Consider the following 20,486-nt stretch of genomic DNA (forward strand, 5'->3'; position numbering starts at 1 on the left):
GGGAGGGGAGAGGAGGGGAGGGGAGGGGAGGGGAGGGGAGGAAAATCATAGAATCACAGAATATCCCGAGTTGGAAGGGACCCATAAGGATCATCAACCCAAAATTTTAGACCCAAATATATTTATACCCAAAATTTTAGACCATGTGACTAAGTGCACAGTCCAATCGCGTATTAAAAGAAAAGAAAAGGAAAAAGAAAGAAGAAAAGAAAAGAAAAGAAAAGAAAAGAAAAGGAAAAGAAAAGAAAAGAAAAGAAAAGAAAAGAAAAGAAAAGAAAAGAAAAGAAAAGAAAAGAAAAGAAAGAAAAGAAAAGAAAAGAGAAAAGAAAAGAAGAAAAGAAAAGAAAAAGAAAAGAAAAGAAAAGAAAAGAAAAGAAAAGAAAGAAAAAGAAAAAGAAAAGAAAAGAAAAGAAAAGAAAAGAAAAGAAAAGAAAAGAAAAGAAAAGAAAAGAAAAAAGAAAGAAAAGAAAAGAAAAGAAAAAAGAAAGAAAAGAAAAGGAAAGAAAAGAAAAGAAAAGAAAAGAAAAGAAAAGAAAAGAAAAGAAAAGAAAAGAAAAGAAAAGAAAAGAAAAGAAAAGAAAAGAAAAGAAAAGAAAAGAAAAGAAAAGAAAAGAAAAGAAAAGAAAAGAAAGAAAAGAAAAGAGAAAAGAAAAGAAAAAAAAAAAAACGAAAGGAAAAGGGAAAGGGGAAGGGAGAAGGGAAGGGAAGGGAAGGGAAGGGAAGGGAAGGGAAGGGAAGGGAAGGGAAGGGAAGGGAAGGGAAGGGAAGGAAGGGAAGGGAAGGGAAGGGAAGGGAAGGGAAGGGAAGGGAAGGGAAGGGAAGGGGAAGGGAAGGGAAGGGAAGGGAAGGGAAGGGAGGGGGGAGAGGGGAGGGGAGGGGAAGGGGAGGGGGAAGGGAAAGGAGGGGGAAGGGAGGGGAAGGGAAGGGAGGGGGAAGGGAAAGGGAAGGAAAGGAGGGGGAAGGGAAAGGAGGGGGAAGGGAGGGGAAGGGGGGGCAATGGGAGGGGGAGGGGAGGGGAGGGGAGGGGAGGGGAGGGGAGGGGAGGGGAGGGGAGGGGAGGGAGAGGGGAGGGGAGGGGAGGGGAGGGGAGGGGAGGGGAGGGGAGGGGAGGGGAGGGGAGGGGAGGGAGGGGAGGGGGAGGGAAGGGGAGCGAAGGGGAGCAAAGGGAAAAGAGAAGAAAAGAGGAAAAGAAAAAAAGAAAGAAGAAATAAAAAAAAAGAAAAACAACCTGCACACTGCAACAATGATGTATGAAAAAAATACCTTTGAGGAAATACATACTGAAATAAATCTGTTGCCTTACATTTACTGTTTATGGCAGTCTGCTTGAGACAAGAGCCTACTTGTGTGCTCCTGTAACCTACTTACAGGCCTTGTGGCCTGGTAAGGTATCACGTTATCCACTCTACTCTTGCAGTTCAGTCGGGACAAGCCTCCTGAAAAGTCAAGTGAGAAAGTGTTAGGTACGAGATTGGACAAAATCTTTTCCTTGTTTGTGGAAAATGCAAAAGCTTTCAGAATTCTGGCTGTTCCAGGATGAGGGCAAATGCAGTAAAAAAAGAGAATTCCAATTATTGTAAACCTCAAATCAAGAGATTTAGCGATCCACACGGCCTGAATTGTTGAGTTTATAACAGCATTTCTCAAGACACGTCATAAAAACAAAGCACCACAAGCAGTATTTTTGTCAGGCAGTGAGTAAGGTCAGGGCGCACTTGGATTCTGAACCCTCAAGGGAAATCCGGTTTCTGTAGGGAAGGCTCGGCTCCTTCACTCTAGTGGAAGAATACGCGCTATAAATCTCTGTTCTGACAAAGTGAGCAAATACAGGCTCAGGGGTCAGTTCCTAAATGACACAGAAAGCTACTGCTAAACAGCAACAGTGCTTTCTTGGAAACTGCACTAGAGGAAGATCAGAAAATGCAGTGTTGACTTCTTACCTAAGCCCCCTGTTTTATCGAGGTGCTCCGTTAGCTGCTTTGAAATTAGGGTTTTAAGGCATGTATATGTAGAAGAAGGACATTTGTCCAATACCATAAACTAAAAAAAAAAACAAAATGTGAAGAAGTACAGTGACTTACCAAAGGAGATCATGAGTAGAGTCCACATCCTTTGAATCCTACTTATGTGTCCTTATCGCTGGATCGGAGATCTTCACCTCTTCTTATCACTGCAGTGAGGAAATGTTCTCTGTGCACCGTAGTGTTTAGAAAACAGTAGTGTTTAGAAAACATGGTTCTAGTGACCCAACTTATGGTCTTGCCCTACAATCACTTGCACCTGGACAGCTTAAAACAGCCATAAACACAAGTTTTTTGTATCTCATGAGAGAAACTCAATGCAAAAACCAAGCATGTGCTATACCGGCTCACAGATTTCAAGGCCACTTCATCAAAAACATGTATGAGGCACCAAATCCCAAATTCTGAATACACATGGAGCCAATTTTCAATGAAAATCCAAGTATAGCAAGGTTTTGAATTCCCCTACATAGTACTTTTAAATTAGAATGAAGGAGACTGTGACCTCGGCAGACTTTCCAGAGTCTGAGCTGATGTAATAGTAGCTCTCTGGCAAATAAATTCATGTAAGAATGGCCAACCATTTACTATCATATACCCTGCCAGCCTTCTAAAATGTCAGGTACTCAAGCTCAAATTCCTTGTAAGCATTGAAAAGTGATAGTGGAGATCTCCAAGGCAATCACAGGGAGCCCGAGTTGATAAAGGGGAAGTCTTACTTAAGCCTATGTATAACTTTCACCAAGTTGGACTTGCACTGGATGGGATTTGCAACCTAAAATTTCTGATCACTTGGGTGGCTCTGCCATATTTAAAAAGAACACGCTGTGGTTGGTAGCTATGTTTATTGTATTTGCTGCCAAACAGCAGTGTTGCAGATGGCATGCATATGGGAATAATGTAGAAATGCTATCTAGAAATTGGTGACACCAAACCATGTCTTGTTCTTTTTACCATCTTTGGCTTTGTAAAATTATCTTTCATTTCAATAATAAAAACCATTATTCTGAATGCTGCATTTTTCCTTTAATATATATATATTTTTTTCTATTTTAGGGTTGTTTTCTTTGTAACCCCTCCCACCCACATATATGCATACCACATTATCCTCTGGAGAGGAGAGTGGGAGGACAAGGTCTGAACATTGAGGACCAGCTGCTGTAGACAGACCTCCCTAAAGATCTGAAATGTATCTCAGACCTTCACTTTGACCTATTAATGATGCTAGTGGGAATTCAACCATTCCTAACATACTAGTTTCTCTCATTTGTACATCCACACAATGATCAAGAATACAAGAAAGGCTACAGAAGATCAACCAAAGCTCCTCTGACCCCAGCTCCTTAGATATGTACAAGGGTGGAGAGACATATTGAGGTCACTCTTATGTGTGTCTCCTGTTGGTTTCCTGTTTTTATTTTTCATGTTTGTGACCATACATCTCTTCATATTCCCCCCCCCCCCCTTTTTTTTTTTTTTCCTCTCCTGATATCATTAGACTTCTTTGTGTTTTCCCGTGCTAGCATTCCCTCTTCTAGAGTGGGTTGATAGGTTTTTGTAGAGCTCAGTGTCAGCCTGATAATATAGGCAAGAGTGGTAGAGGATATTATTTCAGGAGAACACAAGAAGCAGCCTGCTCTCTGCAGCACTCGTTGTAGAATAGCACAGGGGAAAGACTGGGTCAGCTCCTTATTTGCATGTAGTAGCCCCTGATGGATTTTCCTATCAAGCCTCAAAGAGTTGAACAGGCAGGATGTTCAATAAACTCATAGTCCACCTGAAACATCAGAAGCTTGAGGAACTGGGATATCTGAAAGCTCTAAGAATCCTTGTTTGCCTCCAGCTGGAGAAAACTTGCTGAGATGCAGCAGGTCCAGGATGCCTTAGCACAGCTTTACTACAAAGGCTAAGACTCTTGTCTGCAGTCATCCTTGACCTTCCTGGAGTTCAATGTAGTGCTGAAACTTGGAGTAATGTCGACGGAGGAATAAAAATCCAAACAGCCCAACATGAGTCCATGAATCTTCATGCAAATCCAGCTAGTGCTTGGGCCTCACCTCACCCTGCACTAGCCCAGTTCCCAGGCTGTTTCCAGATCCTAATGCAAACCACGTAAATCTTCCTTGGCTGTAGTCTAAACCCAGTGGGTGGCTCTTTTCTTTTTACGCTCTTTTTGGGTAACTGAAGACACTGAAAAGCATTTTCTTCTGGCATTAGCATCAGAGAAGGGTCCAAGTTAATCAATGTCACCTGTGTGCTTTATAGTACTGCTCCAAAAACAGCACAAAGAAGGGAATGGCAAACTGAATTATGCAGGATGGCAGGGAAATGTGGTAATCTCTTACATCTCCTTTGCTACTAGGGAGAACATACAATGAACGAGACTATCACTCTACACGAGGACTTTTGTCTTCACATGTAAACAGTGTATTGTCTTTGTTAAAAGCAATTGCCGATCCCTACTACATTTCATATTTCAGCTGTGCTTGAAACATGACACGTTTACCAGATAGTCTTTCCTTATCAATACAGCCCTGTTTAAAAGCTCTGTGGCTCACCATTACAAATGAGATCGCTGCAGTAGGCCAGGCCGTGTTAGCAGCCAGCAACACTGACACAACACATCCTGATTAGAGCAGTGCAGCACATTTGCAAGGATAGAAATGTCATCTCTGTTCTGTGAAGTAGTGTGCTAAAGGGCACTTAGGAATGAAGTACTAATTTGAAAAGAAGGCCCTACTGTATGCTTCTACATTAAGCCATGCTGGTGAAGAAGGTGTGTTCCTGCCAGTGCCCACTCTTTCCAAAATGGGACTTATATGAGGGTTTTTAGTGTTAACGGATTCTGTCTTTCCTGATAGATCTTCCTAGGGTGGGCTTGGTCGTGTTTATTGTGGATTTTGAGACCTGGCTTGCACCAACACTCGGCACAACAAAAGCATGTGTTTTCTATGGCAATGTTGACCATGGAGAAACTCACTTTCTGTCTTTGCTTTTGTGCTTGTGAAATGGGGGTCACGGTGCTTACTTTTCACAGGAGGAACTGCAGAGTTAAGAATGTGTAATCAGTTAGCAGCAGCAAACTCAACTTTTTGAAATTCAGTCTGAAATTTGTAGCTGAGACAGTGTTCCCATTGCCTGCGGTGGAGTGTCAGCTGAGTAAGGAGTGCAGTCAGATGTGTAGTATTTATACCTTATATGCTACTTGATACTACAGTTAATGAGTAAAATAATAATAATTAAAAAAACTACTAGTATAAAGCCTTGCCATTCATCTCTACAGTAAACTAATTGCTGCCATGGTTTCTTTGTGTGATATTGCATAGAGACAGTTACCTTGTCCATCACCTCAGTAGCCTTCCTAAATATCAAACACCTTCACATCTGAGGAAAAACATGGCATTTTGGCTTCCAGGTGGAAATGCTGTTTGTTTCACAATCCCGAAAAGGTAATTTGTGAAAGACAAATATTTGGAAGCCAGTTGCTTTGTCCTTTCCGCATCTTGATTGAAGCTTGGCACTGCAACCCATCTTTTAGAGACAGCTACATTAGGAATGAATTATCAGCCGCAAGCAGATAATAAGAAATGTGTAATTAGTTAAACCCAGATGGACTGTGTAGGAATCAGACTGCTCTGGTCACCACTGATTTAGGGTAATCAATGACCTGCACTGGCTGACTCTATTGCTGGGCCATGAAAGCAATTGCACAAAGATAACCTCCTACTGCAGCTGGATCTGACCAACTTGCTGGGTACAAACAGAATTGCTCAGAGTTAATCATGCTGGCTGATATCAGGATAGGGAGAGTGACTGTCAGGTAGAGCCTTGACTTGCAATTCAACTTCAGTAGGTGCGTGCCTTGCTCCAGTTAGTAGCCTGGGGGCAAAATGTCACCAATACATTTCAGTGGTGGGGGTAAAAAGGAGTTTTAAGACGTGCTTTCGCCATGTGGGTGAGGTGGAGCTGGGAGAACATCTTTCTGTTATGAGCAGGAGTGGGACCTGAAATGGCTGGGCACCCCTGACCACCCCAGGTCCCTCCTTTTACTAAAAGGAGCAACCAGCCTGCTGTGGACCAAACTGATATCAAGGCTATGGTTGTCCTGGGGCACAGAGTAATCTGCCTTGACTCTGAAGCTGCCTCTACCTCCCTGAGCTGCAGTCCTCAGCAGTGGTTAGGCTTTGCATCAGGCTAGAAGCCCATCAACAGCCTAGAAAGGGGAAGGTGAGACTTCAGCAAGATTTAAAACACAGGCACGCAGAGGAAAAAGTATGAAAAATTGAAATGACAAGGTTTTTGAGTTAATGCTAGCTTGGCTGCCACCCAGGGGACCTGTTCTGTGCTTGACTAGTTGCTGATGAAAATCCTAGGTACTGCAAATGCCCCATAATGAGACCAAAAATTGGCTCTAGCCCCCAAAATGTGAGACATCATCCCCTTTGAACCCAGCTGTAGTATATGGACAGGCACGATCCTTTCTGAGCTGTCAAAAATGGAAAACACAAAGCAGAGGTGTGAGATGTGTATTTTGTGTGGATGTGTGGTGCGTAGCCTGCATTGTTATTACCCTGAAACCTGAAAGGCTTGTCACAGTGAAAATCGAGTAGAGCCAACATACATCCATTTGCTGATGTGCCCCCTTCTGCATGCCAAACACATGGCAGAACATTGTTTAATGTACAGGACTGCAAGACACTGTGCCAGTTGTAAATGGACTCTGGAAAGCAGGCTTCCTCAATTGGCTGCTTCCAGCAGAGAGGCATCAAGGGGAAAATTCACTAGAGGCATTTTCACTAGGTCAGGCAGGAAGAAAAAATCATCTTGCTGTGGATCTGCAATAATTCACAGGTTCAGAATCTTTTCTGTCTCCCTTGACAAAGGTGATGATCATGAGGAGTAAATGTAAAGCACTTTTACACGCTCCCCGCAGGATTGTCCTGAAGTGCATGGGCTGCACAAGCTGAATTTTGTAAAGTTTCTTTTTCCAAAACTAAAAAATAATGGTCTCCATTAACCTTCATTTCTTTCTTTCTCTCTCTCTCTCTCTTTTTTTTTTTTTTTCCCCATGATTTTTTTTTTTTTTTATAAAGGCCAGATTATGAGTACTGGGCCAGGTGACAGGAGGTTTCAAGACTCACTTGCTCTGGTCCTAGCCTCCTCAGTTTATTGATCATTATGATTTAATCTGAAAAACACTTTAAGCCTGTGTTTATTTTTTTCCTGAAAAAATATTAAGTCGATAAATAAAAAGGTGAGAAAACCTATTTTTCATGCAGCATTGGAACACCTAATTAAAGGTATGGGGCCAAGTGAAGAGAGCTGCACTGAACGACATTTCCAGCTAAAATTTTTAGTGGATGAGAGGAGAATGAATGAGAAGAGAATGAAGAGGATGTTAAGCAAACAATAGGAAGAAGAGATTTGATTAATCAAAGAGAGAAAAGCTGCTGCCCTGCTGCCTAGGAGTGTTTTATGGGACAGTCATAAAGAAAAAGCTAAATGTTTTGTGAAATGTAATCTTAGGTGAAGTGACTCCAGAAGAGTCAGAGAGAGTTCATATGCCCTAGTTATCACAGTTTTTATAACTTGCTGTTATCCGGCTGTAAAAGCAAATAAAAGTTACCCCTCACTTTCTGCCAGGTAACAAGTTAGTGTGTATGTTGAAAGCAACATCCATCACAGCATACTTAGTGTCACACCAGAACTGACCTGTCTGCTCACTTGTTCTGGGATGTTCCTGTATGGCACTATGAAAGAGGACGCTTTGCGTTGTCCCCCTGTGAAAGAGACATCCCATCCCTCCCATCCATCAAAAACAGGTGATCAGCAATATCCTGAATCCCAGCTATAACATGGATCTCTAGCTTCTTACATTAATCAAACGGCAGGCTGTATGTGGAAGGTTTAACTGAATTTATTGAATGAATGGATATTTCTGATGGCAAGTCATTTTGGTTCCCATAAGCTTTTTGCATGCAGTTTTATTTAAAGCTGATTGGCCAACTCTAGCCAATGCTGAAGAAACAAGCTGTCTGCCTCTGTAAACAATATCTAGGATTTCACTCTTCTGCAATAATACAACACACATACTGCAGGTGGAATTTTCCATGTTCCATGAAAATTACTATTTAATGTAATTTTCCACCAGAAAATGGAAAACATAATTCAAAACAAAGATTTTTCCTACTATTTCTGAGCATCTGGGAACTTATTAGATGGTAGTGCTGGAACCTTTTTATTTGTTGCCCCTAGTCCTGGGCAGGACATTTTCTTAGGCTGACTAATAATGGCAAGTAAAGGTACCTCTCAGACATGGAGGTGAGAACTCCAGGGCCTCTGTGGCTCAGGCTGACCTTTGCAATAGGACAGAGAAATAAACGTCAATGAGAGCCTATGTAAAATTTGCGTGTGTGTGTACCATATGCCATACAACAGGACACTACACTGAGACCACTGAACTTCCTGAAGGGGATGGAGTCACACATGTTTTTCCCTCTCTGTTGCCAAAAAGTAACAACATTCACACAGGTACATGCAGATGAACAGCCATGAAGCTTTTTGTTCCCTGTACAAGACAATACCAGCTGTAAACCTGATCTGTAGGCTGAATGGTTAAATTTCTTAATCTGCAGAGAAAAATAGTGATGAACATTAATTTTTATTTGACATTGAGTGTCTCTAAGCATTTTCACAGACAGGCTTGGTACATCTGTGTGTCATCTGGAACTACTGAATATACCATCTTAAAACCCTGCAGCATGGAGCACTAGTTACCCCTCTTCTGCCAGAAATATTAGTAGAGCCACTGATGTAGCCACTGGGATATGTTCCAGTGCTTCCTAATAAAAGAGAAAAAACTAAGCTCTCAAGACAACTTGCTTCTGGGCTAACTTGCTGTAGACACATGATTTTCACATTTTCTGCAGAATGAATTAAATGATCCACATCGAACATCAACAACGGGAGTAACTCAATCTACACTTTAAAGAGCTGGTTGAAGTCCACGCTTCCTCTTGCTTCAGGCACTGATGACTGATAGCAGGACTTGTAAACAAACCAGGAGAGAGAGCACAGTCCTATTCGTCTTAAGTCCCCAGCTGTCGCAACCTTACTCTTTTCTGAACAGGATAATCTTTATTCTAACCTAGGAACCTCGCCTTATTTATAACCAGAGAAAAACATCCTTGTCTACTGCAGATGAAATGAATTACTTTATACCATTACGGATTAATTAGAGATGAACTGGAGTCCAAGCACTGGGTTTGGCTCTAGATGTGAATTGCAAAAGCCAGTATAATTGTGGATTTTGAAATATTACTTCTAGGTCATTTTATAAGAATGGCTTTGTTCAAGAAGAATCACAAGATATTCTCGTGTCCATTTTGATTCAGGATGGTTGAGTAAACATTGGCTGAAATGCTGCCATTACAGGGACATTTTTCTACACTGGGGTCAGCAACAAATGGCTGCCCCTTGAAGGACTTCCTCAAAGTTCATGGTTGGTGTTGGTGGAAAACCAATGCTTCCCCTTTGCATTTTGAATCATACTGAATTTAAAAAACAAAAATTAAAAAATAAAAATAATAATAAAAAAATCACTTAGGAGCCCAGAAGCACCAAAGCAAGATTGGTAAGGGCAGTTTCACTGATCTGATTGAGAGAGATCATCCACGTCCCTCGTTTTGATTGTTATCCATCAGTGGATTGCATGGAGCAGGTGATCACAAGTATTAGGATCTCACTTCTGCAGTGAATCCAAAAAAGACAGACAGCTAGGACCCTTGCACAGGAAGTTCATCAAACCCAGCAAGTTTTATTAATCCATGTTGTCTCAAGAAATAAATGTTTTCAAAAAAACCCTTGGATTTTATCTGAAAAATTCTGGACCTATTTGTGTCTGTCTGTGCCCCTGGTTCAGAAGGAGCTTCTACAATGATTGATTTACTTCCTAATTCAGAAGCACATCTCTAAAGAAAGCTTCGAATAACAATGCAGCTTTCGGCTGCCCACTGGTTTTACAGACTTTCCAAGGTATGTCCAAGTCTGCCAGTTCACAGAAGCGAGAGGTCACCTCATAGTTATCCCATAGGTGCTTCTGTAATATGCATGATTATCATTATCTTCATAACTAATAACAGATATATAAGGCTTTGAAGTTTTGCTTTCTTTACTGGCTTTGGAGAACAATAGTGAGCAATGTGGGCCTGAGGGTTTCTTCAATTCCTCTTTAGCAGAGAACTGAAGTCAAAAGGCAAACTAGTGGAGACATTGTCAGCTGTGAGAGAAGCCAGCCCACATTCACTTGAATCCAGTGATCATTATCCAGCCCTGTCTTGGTTTTTAACAAAAACGTAAATCAACTGACCTTTGCACAGCCTGAACTTAATTTTTATTCTTGAAATCTAAGAGAAAAAAAATCTCTGTAGAATAGTGATTTAACTCTTGCATTGACATTTGGCTGACTAAGAATGCGTAAGATGTGATTCATTCATAGGTGAATGGTGTTCTACAGCTGACAAGCAAGTAAAGCAGGCATGATTTTGTACTGTTGAGCTTTTCCCCTTGAAACCATAACAAAATGGTACTTTAGAAGTAGTAGAAGTGCCTATAAATCCAAAGTGTGTATAATTGCTTGGAAAGTTAAAAAATAATAATAATTAAAAAAAAAATTAATTATAGTGTAGGAAGGGTGCTCTGTTTTAATTTGAGTCTTTTAAGAGCCTTTTTATGAAAATACAGAGTGGCTAAAGCTTCTTTCTACTGGCACATTCAAAATTTTATGAAATTTTCCTTTTGAAAGCTTTTCAGGAGTGCATGGACTTGCTGGTCAAAAGAAAAGTGATATTAAACTAGATCTCAGTTTAAAAGCAAGTTGTGAATAAGAAAGAAAAAAGCACCATGCCAGGGTCTATTTTCTCTCTTTTGTTTTCCACAGAAAATTTTGAAATATCTCAGTTAACAAAGGGGAAAATAATAAAAATCTCAAGCTGTTCTGAAACTAGTGAACAAGCCAAGCTGCACAACACATAGGGGCTGGAAGCAGACAATGCCATAGGGAGAAATTTGACCTGGCACAAACACGGTGTTGCTAGTTTTTGTGAAGGAAGCTAAAGTTAACCATTGCCTCTCATGGGAATATCCCAGGATTTGATATGAATATAAATGTCCATACAAGTTGTCAAGTCCCTTCAGTTATAAATGCAGCTTCCAAATCTGTGCCACCACCAGCAAAATGCTTCTGCTGCTGTGCTCAGCTTGCACACTGAGTTAATGACAAACACTGCAGGAGGAACAATGCAGATCATGTATTTTTGCTGTGTGATAGGCAACCTGTGAGCTCTGGATGACCCCAGTCTAGTGGTTGTGTATGAAGGAATATGTGCTCAAGCACACAGAAAAGTGCCTGACAATTCTGCTGAGAATTTCCTCTGCAATATACCAGTTTTTATTTTTTTTAACCTGTTAATCTTAAAAGAATGAGTGGTAACTTTTAATTGTTACTTTTGGAAGTGGATGAATCTTGGAAAGCAATGTGTGGCAGAGTTGCAAGGGGTGGGACTGCCTATAGTAGCTGGCTGTTTTATTTTTATCAGAGGGTGTAACATAGATGGTGCTCTGTGGCTCACTTTTCCATTTGTAAAACCTTATCTGGGGCTTTAGTCATGGAAAAGTCATTTGCAGTACTTTGTTTCCTCTCAAATTGAGGTCAAAATGTGCTAATGTCTGTCGGGAAGGGCTGCCGAGTCTACAGTGTGATGGACTGGAAGAGCCATTAAAATGCAGGTAGGGTAGAAATAGTCCTGCAGTATATAGGGCTGGATTCCTGTGCTGAATGGCAATGAATTCCTAAGGTGATCTCATAGGACTTAACCAATTGTAAGTCACCACAGGCTGTTTAAGTAAAGCTGAAACTAAAGGTAGCCATGTAAACAAGGAAGATAGTGTGATTGACACCTGGGCTAATTTCCTAACAGTAGTTATATCTCCTTTGAAGGAAAATATTTGAAAGACTTCAGTAACATTTTTAGCGGTCACTGAAACAAAACGATTTATTTAAACAAAGCAGAAAGCTGATGTTTGCCATTCAGGAACTTTTCTACTTCTGGCTGTAAGCAGTGTAGCTCCAGTAACTTCACTACACTTTGAAGACTTAGCCGTGCTGAAAAGCCAGCCTATAATAATTAATAGGTTCTTTAGTACTACTGCCCTGTGCCTTTCTCCTCTTCCATAGGGCACACCAACATGGAGATCCTGAAAACCACTGGAAGGAAAAACAGATCAAAGTGGTGTGAAAAGGATCACGAGAGCAAAAGGAATCTACTTGGGACTTCCCAAAATTCAGAAGGTTTTTGGTGTTCACAGTTATTTACCAATTTGCAAGCCCTCCTTCATCATAAAACACCTTGGAAGAGGCTGGCTTACTCAATTATTCAGTGTTCCACAAGAAGTCTTTTACAAAAGAGTGAGTAATCTGAGAGACAAAATAATTCAAGACTTCTAATATCCATTTGGCAGCTGCTTTCATCTTCCTCTCTGGTCATCATCTGGGATACACAGTTTAGGGGAACAGACCACTAAGCAGATTCATAGCAGCTACAGTCAGAAGAGTTTCCACCATTTTAGCCCATTTCCATGTTGGGGCAAGACTACTCCTTATTTGTACATTGAACAGACTATTGTCTAATTTTAAACATCCCACCAACAGGGTTCTTACCACACTCCCCTGGAGACAGTGCCTTAGACAAAACAGGACCTTTCCACAACCATCAGCAGACTATGTTACTTGAAAAATGTCAGCCCACTATCAGGGCCAGGCTAATGAGTACAATGAACAGAATTGTGGTAAGTGCCGAGGGGAGGAAGGTGACGATAACATCAGTGGCCTCACTGGAGGGGGAACAGCCTGTGTGAAAAGGGCTCCTCTCAGGAACCTCACAAAGTGCTCTGGGGGTTGTAGAACTGGTGTCTCAGGGGGTCCGGTCCACTGTTTGGAGGGTGGCATGGTCTCTGAGCTATTACAGCAGTCAGGAGGAGAAACCAGCACTATTATTTCCCCACTAGTATTTCAGACTCAGAGAGCCAGGAGTGGAGGCAGCTTGGCAGGGGGCAGGTAGTTGCTGCTGTTGCTTTTGGGACATATTAAGGAGGACAAACCTCACCTCCTGCTCTGGCCATGCAGGGCTCTGTGAATGTATTGAGGAGTCTCAAGAAGGAGAGAGTCTCTTAATTTAGACTGGCAGTTTTCAATGATTATCATTATCAAGATTTTATGAGAAATTACAGTTACAGCTGGCATCATGAGATCTGAAGGAAAACACCGGCTGGAACTGTCTGAGCCAGTCTTTCCTGCCTTCACATTAACAGTCTTCCATCCTCCCCCTGCCAAGAGCTTCACAAGACACACTGAAACAAAAGTGGAAGCTGAGATATTGAAAAATCAACCCTTAATGTGTTTTCTTGATTCTGCCTTCCTCTTTTAAAGGGTGCAGCCCCTTGTTACTCCATCATTTCATCTGAGCTCTGAACTGGGCACCCACAACCAGTTAAACATGATGCTGTTTCCTGTCCGGTATGAGATTTGGTATCTAGTTTTTGCAGAAGGGCAGTATGGCATGAGATTGCAGGGTTGGGTGAGGATCAAAATGTCATTCCACTGTTCAAGGAAACCCAGCCTACTTATAGCTTTTAGTTCAAACAACTCATCCCTCTTCTAAGACAACTTTTTCCCTAGTTGAGAATGCTTCTTTTATTACATTTTATTATTACAAAGAATAAGATCTGAAACCCCCCGTCACTGAAGACTTTTGAAATAAACACATCTTTCTGACTTTTAGGGTCCTTTGAAATCATACCATAAACTGCCAAAGGGATCCAGACCCAGGAGGAGAACAGTTCAGAGACACGATATCTCCTTTTGCAACATTATTGTTCCTCCTCCTAGCTCATCATGTTGGGGTTGTTTCCAGTGGCTACATGAGCAGCTTATTGCTAACATCTTTGTCAAGTACAATAGTTTAAACATGCGTCCATGGTACAAGTACACTCAGTAATTACAATTTTAAGACATGGGCAATCAATTAGGAACCACACTGGCATGGAGATATATTGACAATACTAATTGTCTTCTGTTACTGTCACTGCTTATTCTGCTTCATTTTGTTTATGCCTTTCCCAGAGAATTCAGATTCACGTGGGGGACTGCTGGGCAGCTGTGTGAGTTGGATGCCAGTCTGAAGTGTGTATTCCTGGCTCCCTCAGCTCTGCTGTCTGAGTGACAGGCTTCTCATAGACAGTACCCACTTTTAAAGTACCCACAACTTTGCTTTGGCTGGCTGATGTAGCTTTGGGGGCCAAGTGTCAATCAGCATGGGGTTCAGCTTGAAAATGAGTCATGGAGGCACTGAGATTACTGAGTAACATTTTCCTTTACTCCGTTCTGAATTGCGGAAGTGTCAACTTCTTTGGGATTCCATAGGAGACGCAGAAGTGAAATACACTTCTGTAGCTTAAAATAATATTCTGCCATGGCAAATTCTAAAGGTAAAGAATCTACCTTGTATAGATCCTTCCTAAGGAGCTGTGAAAATGTGCCCAACTACTAAGGAAGCTAATAAGGAAAGAAGACAGTTGTACTAAGACTATACGCTGATTACTAGAAGTGCATCTGCTGTCACGTTTAACCCATTGCCTACAGTTCTTCCTCACTCTTCCTATCTCTTTTCATTTTTTTTCCTTTTTCGAAGGAAAAACAAAAACAAAACAAAACAAACAAACAAACAAGAAACCACCAACAACCAGAAAACAAACAAACAAAAAAACCCAGTGTATTTCATGAAATCAATCCAATATACATAATAACCTGGCAAGGAATAGTAGTGCTTTTGTAATTGCAGCACTGAGTATCATCAAAATGGATACAAAAGATGATCTGCAAATCATTTTAAGCTAATATAGCAATAAGTAGGAATTATCATGAAGAGAAGTTTGATTAACTATGTAAAGAAGAGCAAGGCAGATAAGATTTTTTTTTTGGATTGTCATTAGTAGGAAAGGCAGTGATGGTAAAGTATGTATGAGGGAAAAAGTGAGAGCTGAATGCAGTTTAGGTCAGATATTAATAGGGTTTGGGAATAAAGGAGGAAGAGGGTTGGCAGAATTTGTAAGTGGAATCTGAAGACTGCAAACAAGACTGAAAATCTAATAACTGAGACTTCAGAAGAGATGTAGAGTGAAATTCTAGGGGGAATATATACTCAGTAGAGGTTCAGGAGTTTGCAAACATAATCTCTGTGTGGGAAATTACTAACCAAACACAAATGCTCAAAGCACATCCACATATCTTCTCTCTACTCTGTACTTTTCTCCCACCACACTGTACTGCTGCTTTGGTACTGAAAATAAGGCAGGGAAGGCCAGGGATATTGAAGAGTTGATATAAACATGCCATCTCACACACTTTCCAAATGGAAAGATTGAGTTATGAGATACGCTCTTTCTCTTCTTTGACTGTATTTTGGGTTTCTATTTCTCCCCATTTATGTCCCAACACACACACACAAAAGCTGCCAACCAACCAACCCAATAACCTAAAACCCACCCTCAAATGCCTATGCACTAGCCAAAGTTCAAAGTTTGAACAGATCCTGTTAATTTACTTCCGTGTGATCAACAAAGTCAATTGAGTTCAAACCTTGTAATTTAAAATGTGGCCCACCATGAGCACTGATGAGACCAAGGTGGAAAAACAGCCCTTCTCAGGTTTTGCAACTGTTTCCTGGGGAGGGGGGGAACGGGACATCCAAATCTTTCTTCATTATGTCTTTTTCTCATTTTCATATGTTGCAAAAATCTTCTTTAAAATCTCTTTAGTAGAGATATCTGAGGAGAGAGAAAAGGAAAACTTGAAAGAACATACACCAGATAGAACTTCAGCAGTTTACAAACACAATTTTTATGTAGGGAGTTACAGTCCACAATGAAATTCAAAACTAATACATACATTGCCTTCTCTTCTGCTTTGCTCCAGCTCCATATCTGTATAGAAGACATAAACTCCATTCTGTCAAGGAGACGAGACATGCCCCCAAGTCCTGTTTTCCCAACAACAGAAATCCAGCTATTGACCTAATTATGGGACTCTCCTTGCTGAAGGCGAGGGAATGACCTTTTCTAAGTAGGAGTAGATTGCATATCTCTGCATACCCCTTCCAGCAGGTTACCTTAAGGTTATCTGTCAGCCTCCCTAACTTCTCATCATGGGGATAATCTTCTCTGACCTGTGCATTGCTGGGTAACTCAGGTACAAGGTTGCACAAGAAATGGCCCCATGGTTCCTGATGAGCAGAAAACTAAGCATTTAGAGCAAAACTGTGTTCAGTTACAGCCCTGAAACTCTAATAAAGGTGAATGGGAGTACATGAGTTCAGAATACGGGTCTTCCATTTTAGAGTGTACTTGACTCTGTCCCAACTCTGAAGCTGTCAGTTTCCGCTCTGCCCAACACCCTTTCTCACTTGAGACTCATATGTCACTGTCTGGACTGTAGCTGATGGTTCCTTCTCATCTCATTGTTTATACTCTCATGACCTTTTGTTTTTCAGGTGTCAAGAGCCCTCATTATCATTTTAGACATGAGGTCATGCTTCTAATCAACTCTCCCCCCTTATTCAATTAACATTTCCAATGTTTTTAAATTAAGTGCATTGGTCCACAGGCCAGGGTATTTCCTTCCAATTAGTACCAGTAGTGAAAGGCATATATCAAAGTTTATTTGCTCATATCAGTGGTCTCTTTTGATCTGCTGAAAGGATCTGGTGAACATACAATTAAGAAGCTCCTCCTAGGTATCTTTCCCCAAAGGACCAACAATACCTGCTGGGGTCTATTAGCATTTCAATATGTTTCCCACCTCAGGAAATGTCTCTGCTTCCTTGCCTGCCTGGTTAATGTAACTGCATGCATATTTTGCATGCATACCACTTAAAATCACTGCCGGCCATTGCTGAGACTCATTATCCTACACATTGCACAATTAGGGTTTAGGCTTGTGTTCAACCTTCTTCACCTCTCATGGGAGGGTCAAATGTGCTTTGCCATTTGGGAAGGGTCAAACATTCAAACCTGTCAGAGAGGGACCAGCAGCATCCATGCCAGACAACAGAGAGTGACAGTGCTCTGTAGGAAATGCTTGTTTTAGACCTCTGATGTGCACATTTCCTGATGTCTTCACACTCTTATCTCTAGACCATGCGTGATTACCAGGCCTTGTCTTCATAGCCCCTGGGCAAATGGACTGAATAGAAGGGTGCTCAGACAGCATGAAGACTTCCTGATCGCAGCCTCAGATTACATCACTTGGAAGGAGAGCAGAATAGCTTGTGGGGAGGATATTCCACCATGTTATTAGTTTAAAGTACAGAACGCTTAGTGCAAACCAGAACATGTCAGAAAGAAACCATTTTAATGAGACTTAGGAATAGATCAACTCTGCCAGAAGTTAGATGGGAGTGTAATTGCCTCAATATTTGCCCGTAGCGATGCACAGTATGTCTACGTCTTGACCTGGTTTAAGCATGTCAAAAGGATTCTTTACCCAATTGTTGGTTCTCACAATTACAAGTCAATTGCACCAAGCTCACATTTGAACTCAAGAAGATTCCTATCTGCATCTTGCCAAGGCCAACCTGTGCAAACAGAGTCCATAATTGCGAGTGTGATTATAAACAGAGATAGTCCTAGAGCATTGAAATTCAAGGCCCATTTCCAACTCTGTGCCCAGGTGGCATGTGGAAGTTTTCTTTACTTGAGATCCCACTGCAAATACATCATGTAAGAGTGACAGTTGAGCTACAGGAAATTTTTGTTCACTCTTCCCCACTTTTGTCTGCCCCTATGACTGACAGCAATGTCTGATGTGCATTAGTATGCAGTGGTGGTTGGACTCAGGTGTGCTGTATATCCTCCTCTGGGCCCAATCCCTTCAGTGCTGTCCCACTTGAAGTCCAGTATCTTGTAAGTATAATCTGTGTCTCGTTGATCAGAATGATAGTGATCTTTCCTCCTTTTATGTTTATTATAATTATGTAGCTTTTACTATGCAGGGGTAAAAAGTTCATGAATGGTCCTGAGTTTGTTTCTTGTGTAGTGGAGAACCATCTTGTGGTTTGTGGTGTGTGGGGAGGGGTAGTTTCGCAGACCAATCTGAACTAAGCATCTATTATATGGATTGCTGAGATTATAAGGGACAAGACTCAATGGCCCAGATTGTCCTGTCTAACTCAATTCCCTTTGTATAGTTCATGGACAGAGGTTTTCTTTTTTCTTTTTTCTTTTTTTTTTTTTCCTTCCCCAAAGTGCACTCAAGTACATTTCAGACTGAGAGATCAGTTTCGGAATTCTGTAAGGGAAGTAGTTTCAGTTATCTAAATGGTTAAAAGAATTTTTAAAAGAGGGGGAAAAAACACTTACTGACATGCACAGCAAAAGAAATAAAGAAAGGATACCAGTGGCAACATTAATGGGGCCAGGAGGAATCTAATCTAAGCCTTTTAGGTGGAGAGTGCTGAGTCCTTTCTTGCATTTATCAGTGAAAATCAGAAATAACTCCCCCAAAGTCAGTAGATTTATGCCAGCATAGCCCAAGGAAGCAGACTGCCTGGAACCACTGCTAATTTGAACACAGACCAATATAAGTCTGTAGGAATAAATCTTACATAGCGGGTATTAAAGTGAAGTGTTTGTGTCAGCCTAACCTGTTCCAAATGTCAAAGTCTGAAGGATACTGCAAACTAGGAAGATCTGTTGTGAGAGAGAGAGAAGGGGGGAAAAAATATTTTGCCTGAGAGTATTCCTACAAAAATTAGTAGTGGTTTTGGCATTGGTTTCAAGGTATGCAGGATTCAGTGCATGGGAGACTATGATAACAGGAATTTTAGAAAGGAAAAGTTAATAACCAATCAGTGAAAGAGTATACTGATCCGAGTTCCAGCATGCTTCCTCCAAGATCATAAGCATGATTGGACAAATATTGAATGAGAGTATTGAAATAGCTGGAAAAGGTTGTTCCCAGTTTACAGTGAGGGCAGATGTCCCATTCGTGGGGTTGGTGATGCTTCTTCCGGGCTTGCAGCATTTTGCAGCACAGAGGTGAGAGCTGGGGCTGGATGGTGTGTGGGTACAGAGGTCTCTGTCCTCATGTTCCAGTGATGGTTGCAATGGGGACGTCCAGAGTTGCTCTTGTATCAGGAATGAAGTCATCTCCTCAGAGCAACTTTGTGAACTTTGTGATCCAGTCCATCATCCAGCAAAAACAGAAAGAAACTTTCTGTATGACAGCAGTGTCAAATGAATGAGGTTTGTGGAGATGCAGTCCCGTGAACACGAGCTTTACCTGAGCTAAGAACCTGTGTGTTATGTACCTCTGATTAAATCCAGGATCATCCCTCTTTTCAGTACAAAAACCTAAATTCAATTTATTTGTACACTCAACAGGGTTGGTAAGTTTGCAACCCCAATAGGCCTGGGAAAAACTAATAAGATTTGATTCATTTATCATTGTAGCCTTGGATTTAAATGCCACAGTCACCAGCTTCCTCCCAGGAGGAGCAAAAAATCTTTAGATACTGATATCAACATATTGTCTGCATGACTCTGTTTATAAAGAAATCTTGTTGTCACACACAGATCAATAAGAGGCAGGTATGCCTTGAGTTTCTAATCATTATGAATTCATTTAGAATTCAATGCAGTGGCAGCAATCACGTTGAATTCATTAGGGGATTTGCAAGGATGGCTTATGTAGTTCCACAGCAATTCCTTTGTAATTCAGCCCTAATTAAGCATTATTTCATGCAGGAAATAATGAGCTGTGGAAACACTGTTAGTGCCAAATAATGGAATGAAGGTGTGTTTACATATTATAAAGACTCCATGAATGTTCAAAGAGGTTAGAGTAGGTCTTGACTTTTTTACCCCAGGGAAGAGACAGGGATCCTAAAGGAGTCATCCTGCTTAACTCAGTTGAGTATAAGCTAAAAAAATATTGAATTAGAGAGGTACACAGCGGAAATTGGAAATTCACTCTGTCTTTGCACATTTGAAATGTCAGTGGTTTAATTATTAGATTGTTTCCGAGTCAGTGCCATTCCTAAGAAGAGTTTACTGGTTAGCCAATGCTCAGAGTAATTGGGTTGGTGTAGCAGACCTCATTGTTATTTATAGCAGGGAATAAGATTTGAAAAAAAATCATTTGAAGAGAAGTTTTTAACACCAGAAAATAGTTTCCCAAGTCATTTAGGGCCAGACTTCTAAGTATTCAACATCTACATCTTTCCCAGAGGCCAATACACTGGGGGTTCCCAGCTCTCCTCCATTCCCTCATATATTCCAATCAGGGCTCAATTCTAAAATGAAGAAAGCTCCCTATTTCATAGGGACGTTTACACGATCATTTCAACTCTAACA

The 20,486-nt window shown here is 41.1% G+C and overlaps 1 long non-coding RNA gene across 1 annotated transcript; it reads right to left on the reverse strand.

The window, feature by feature from the left end:
* Nucleotides 1-10,757: 10,757 nt before the first annotated feature.
* On the reverse strand, nt 10,758-16,154 carry LOC308195566. The gene is made up of 2 exons (XR_013951614.1): nt 16,024-16,154; nt 10,758-15,902 (listed from the first exon to the last, which is right to left on the reverse strand). It is a non-coding gene; the product is annotated as an uncharacterized lncRNA (long non-coding RNA).
* Between the last annotated feature and the right edge of the window lie 4,332 nt (nt 16,155-20,486).

This window comes from Anser brachyrhynchus, assembly GCF_964034855.1.
Source record: "Anser brachyrhynchus genome assembly, chromosome: 5".
Taxonomy (NCBI): domain Eukaryota; kingdom Metazoa; phylum Chordata; class Aves; order Anseriformes; family Anatidae; genus Anser; species Anser brachyrhynchus.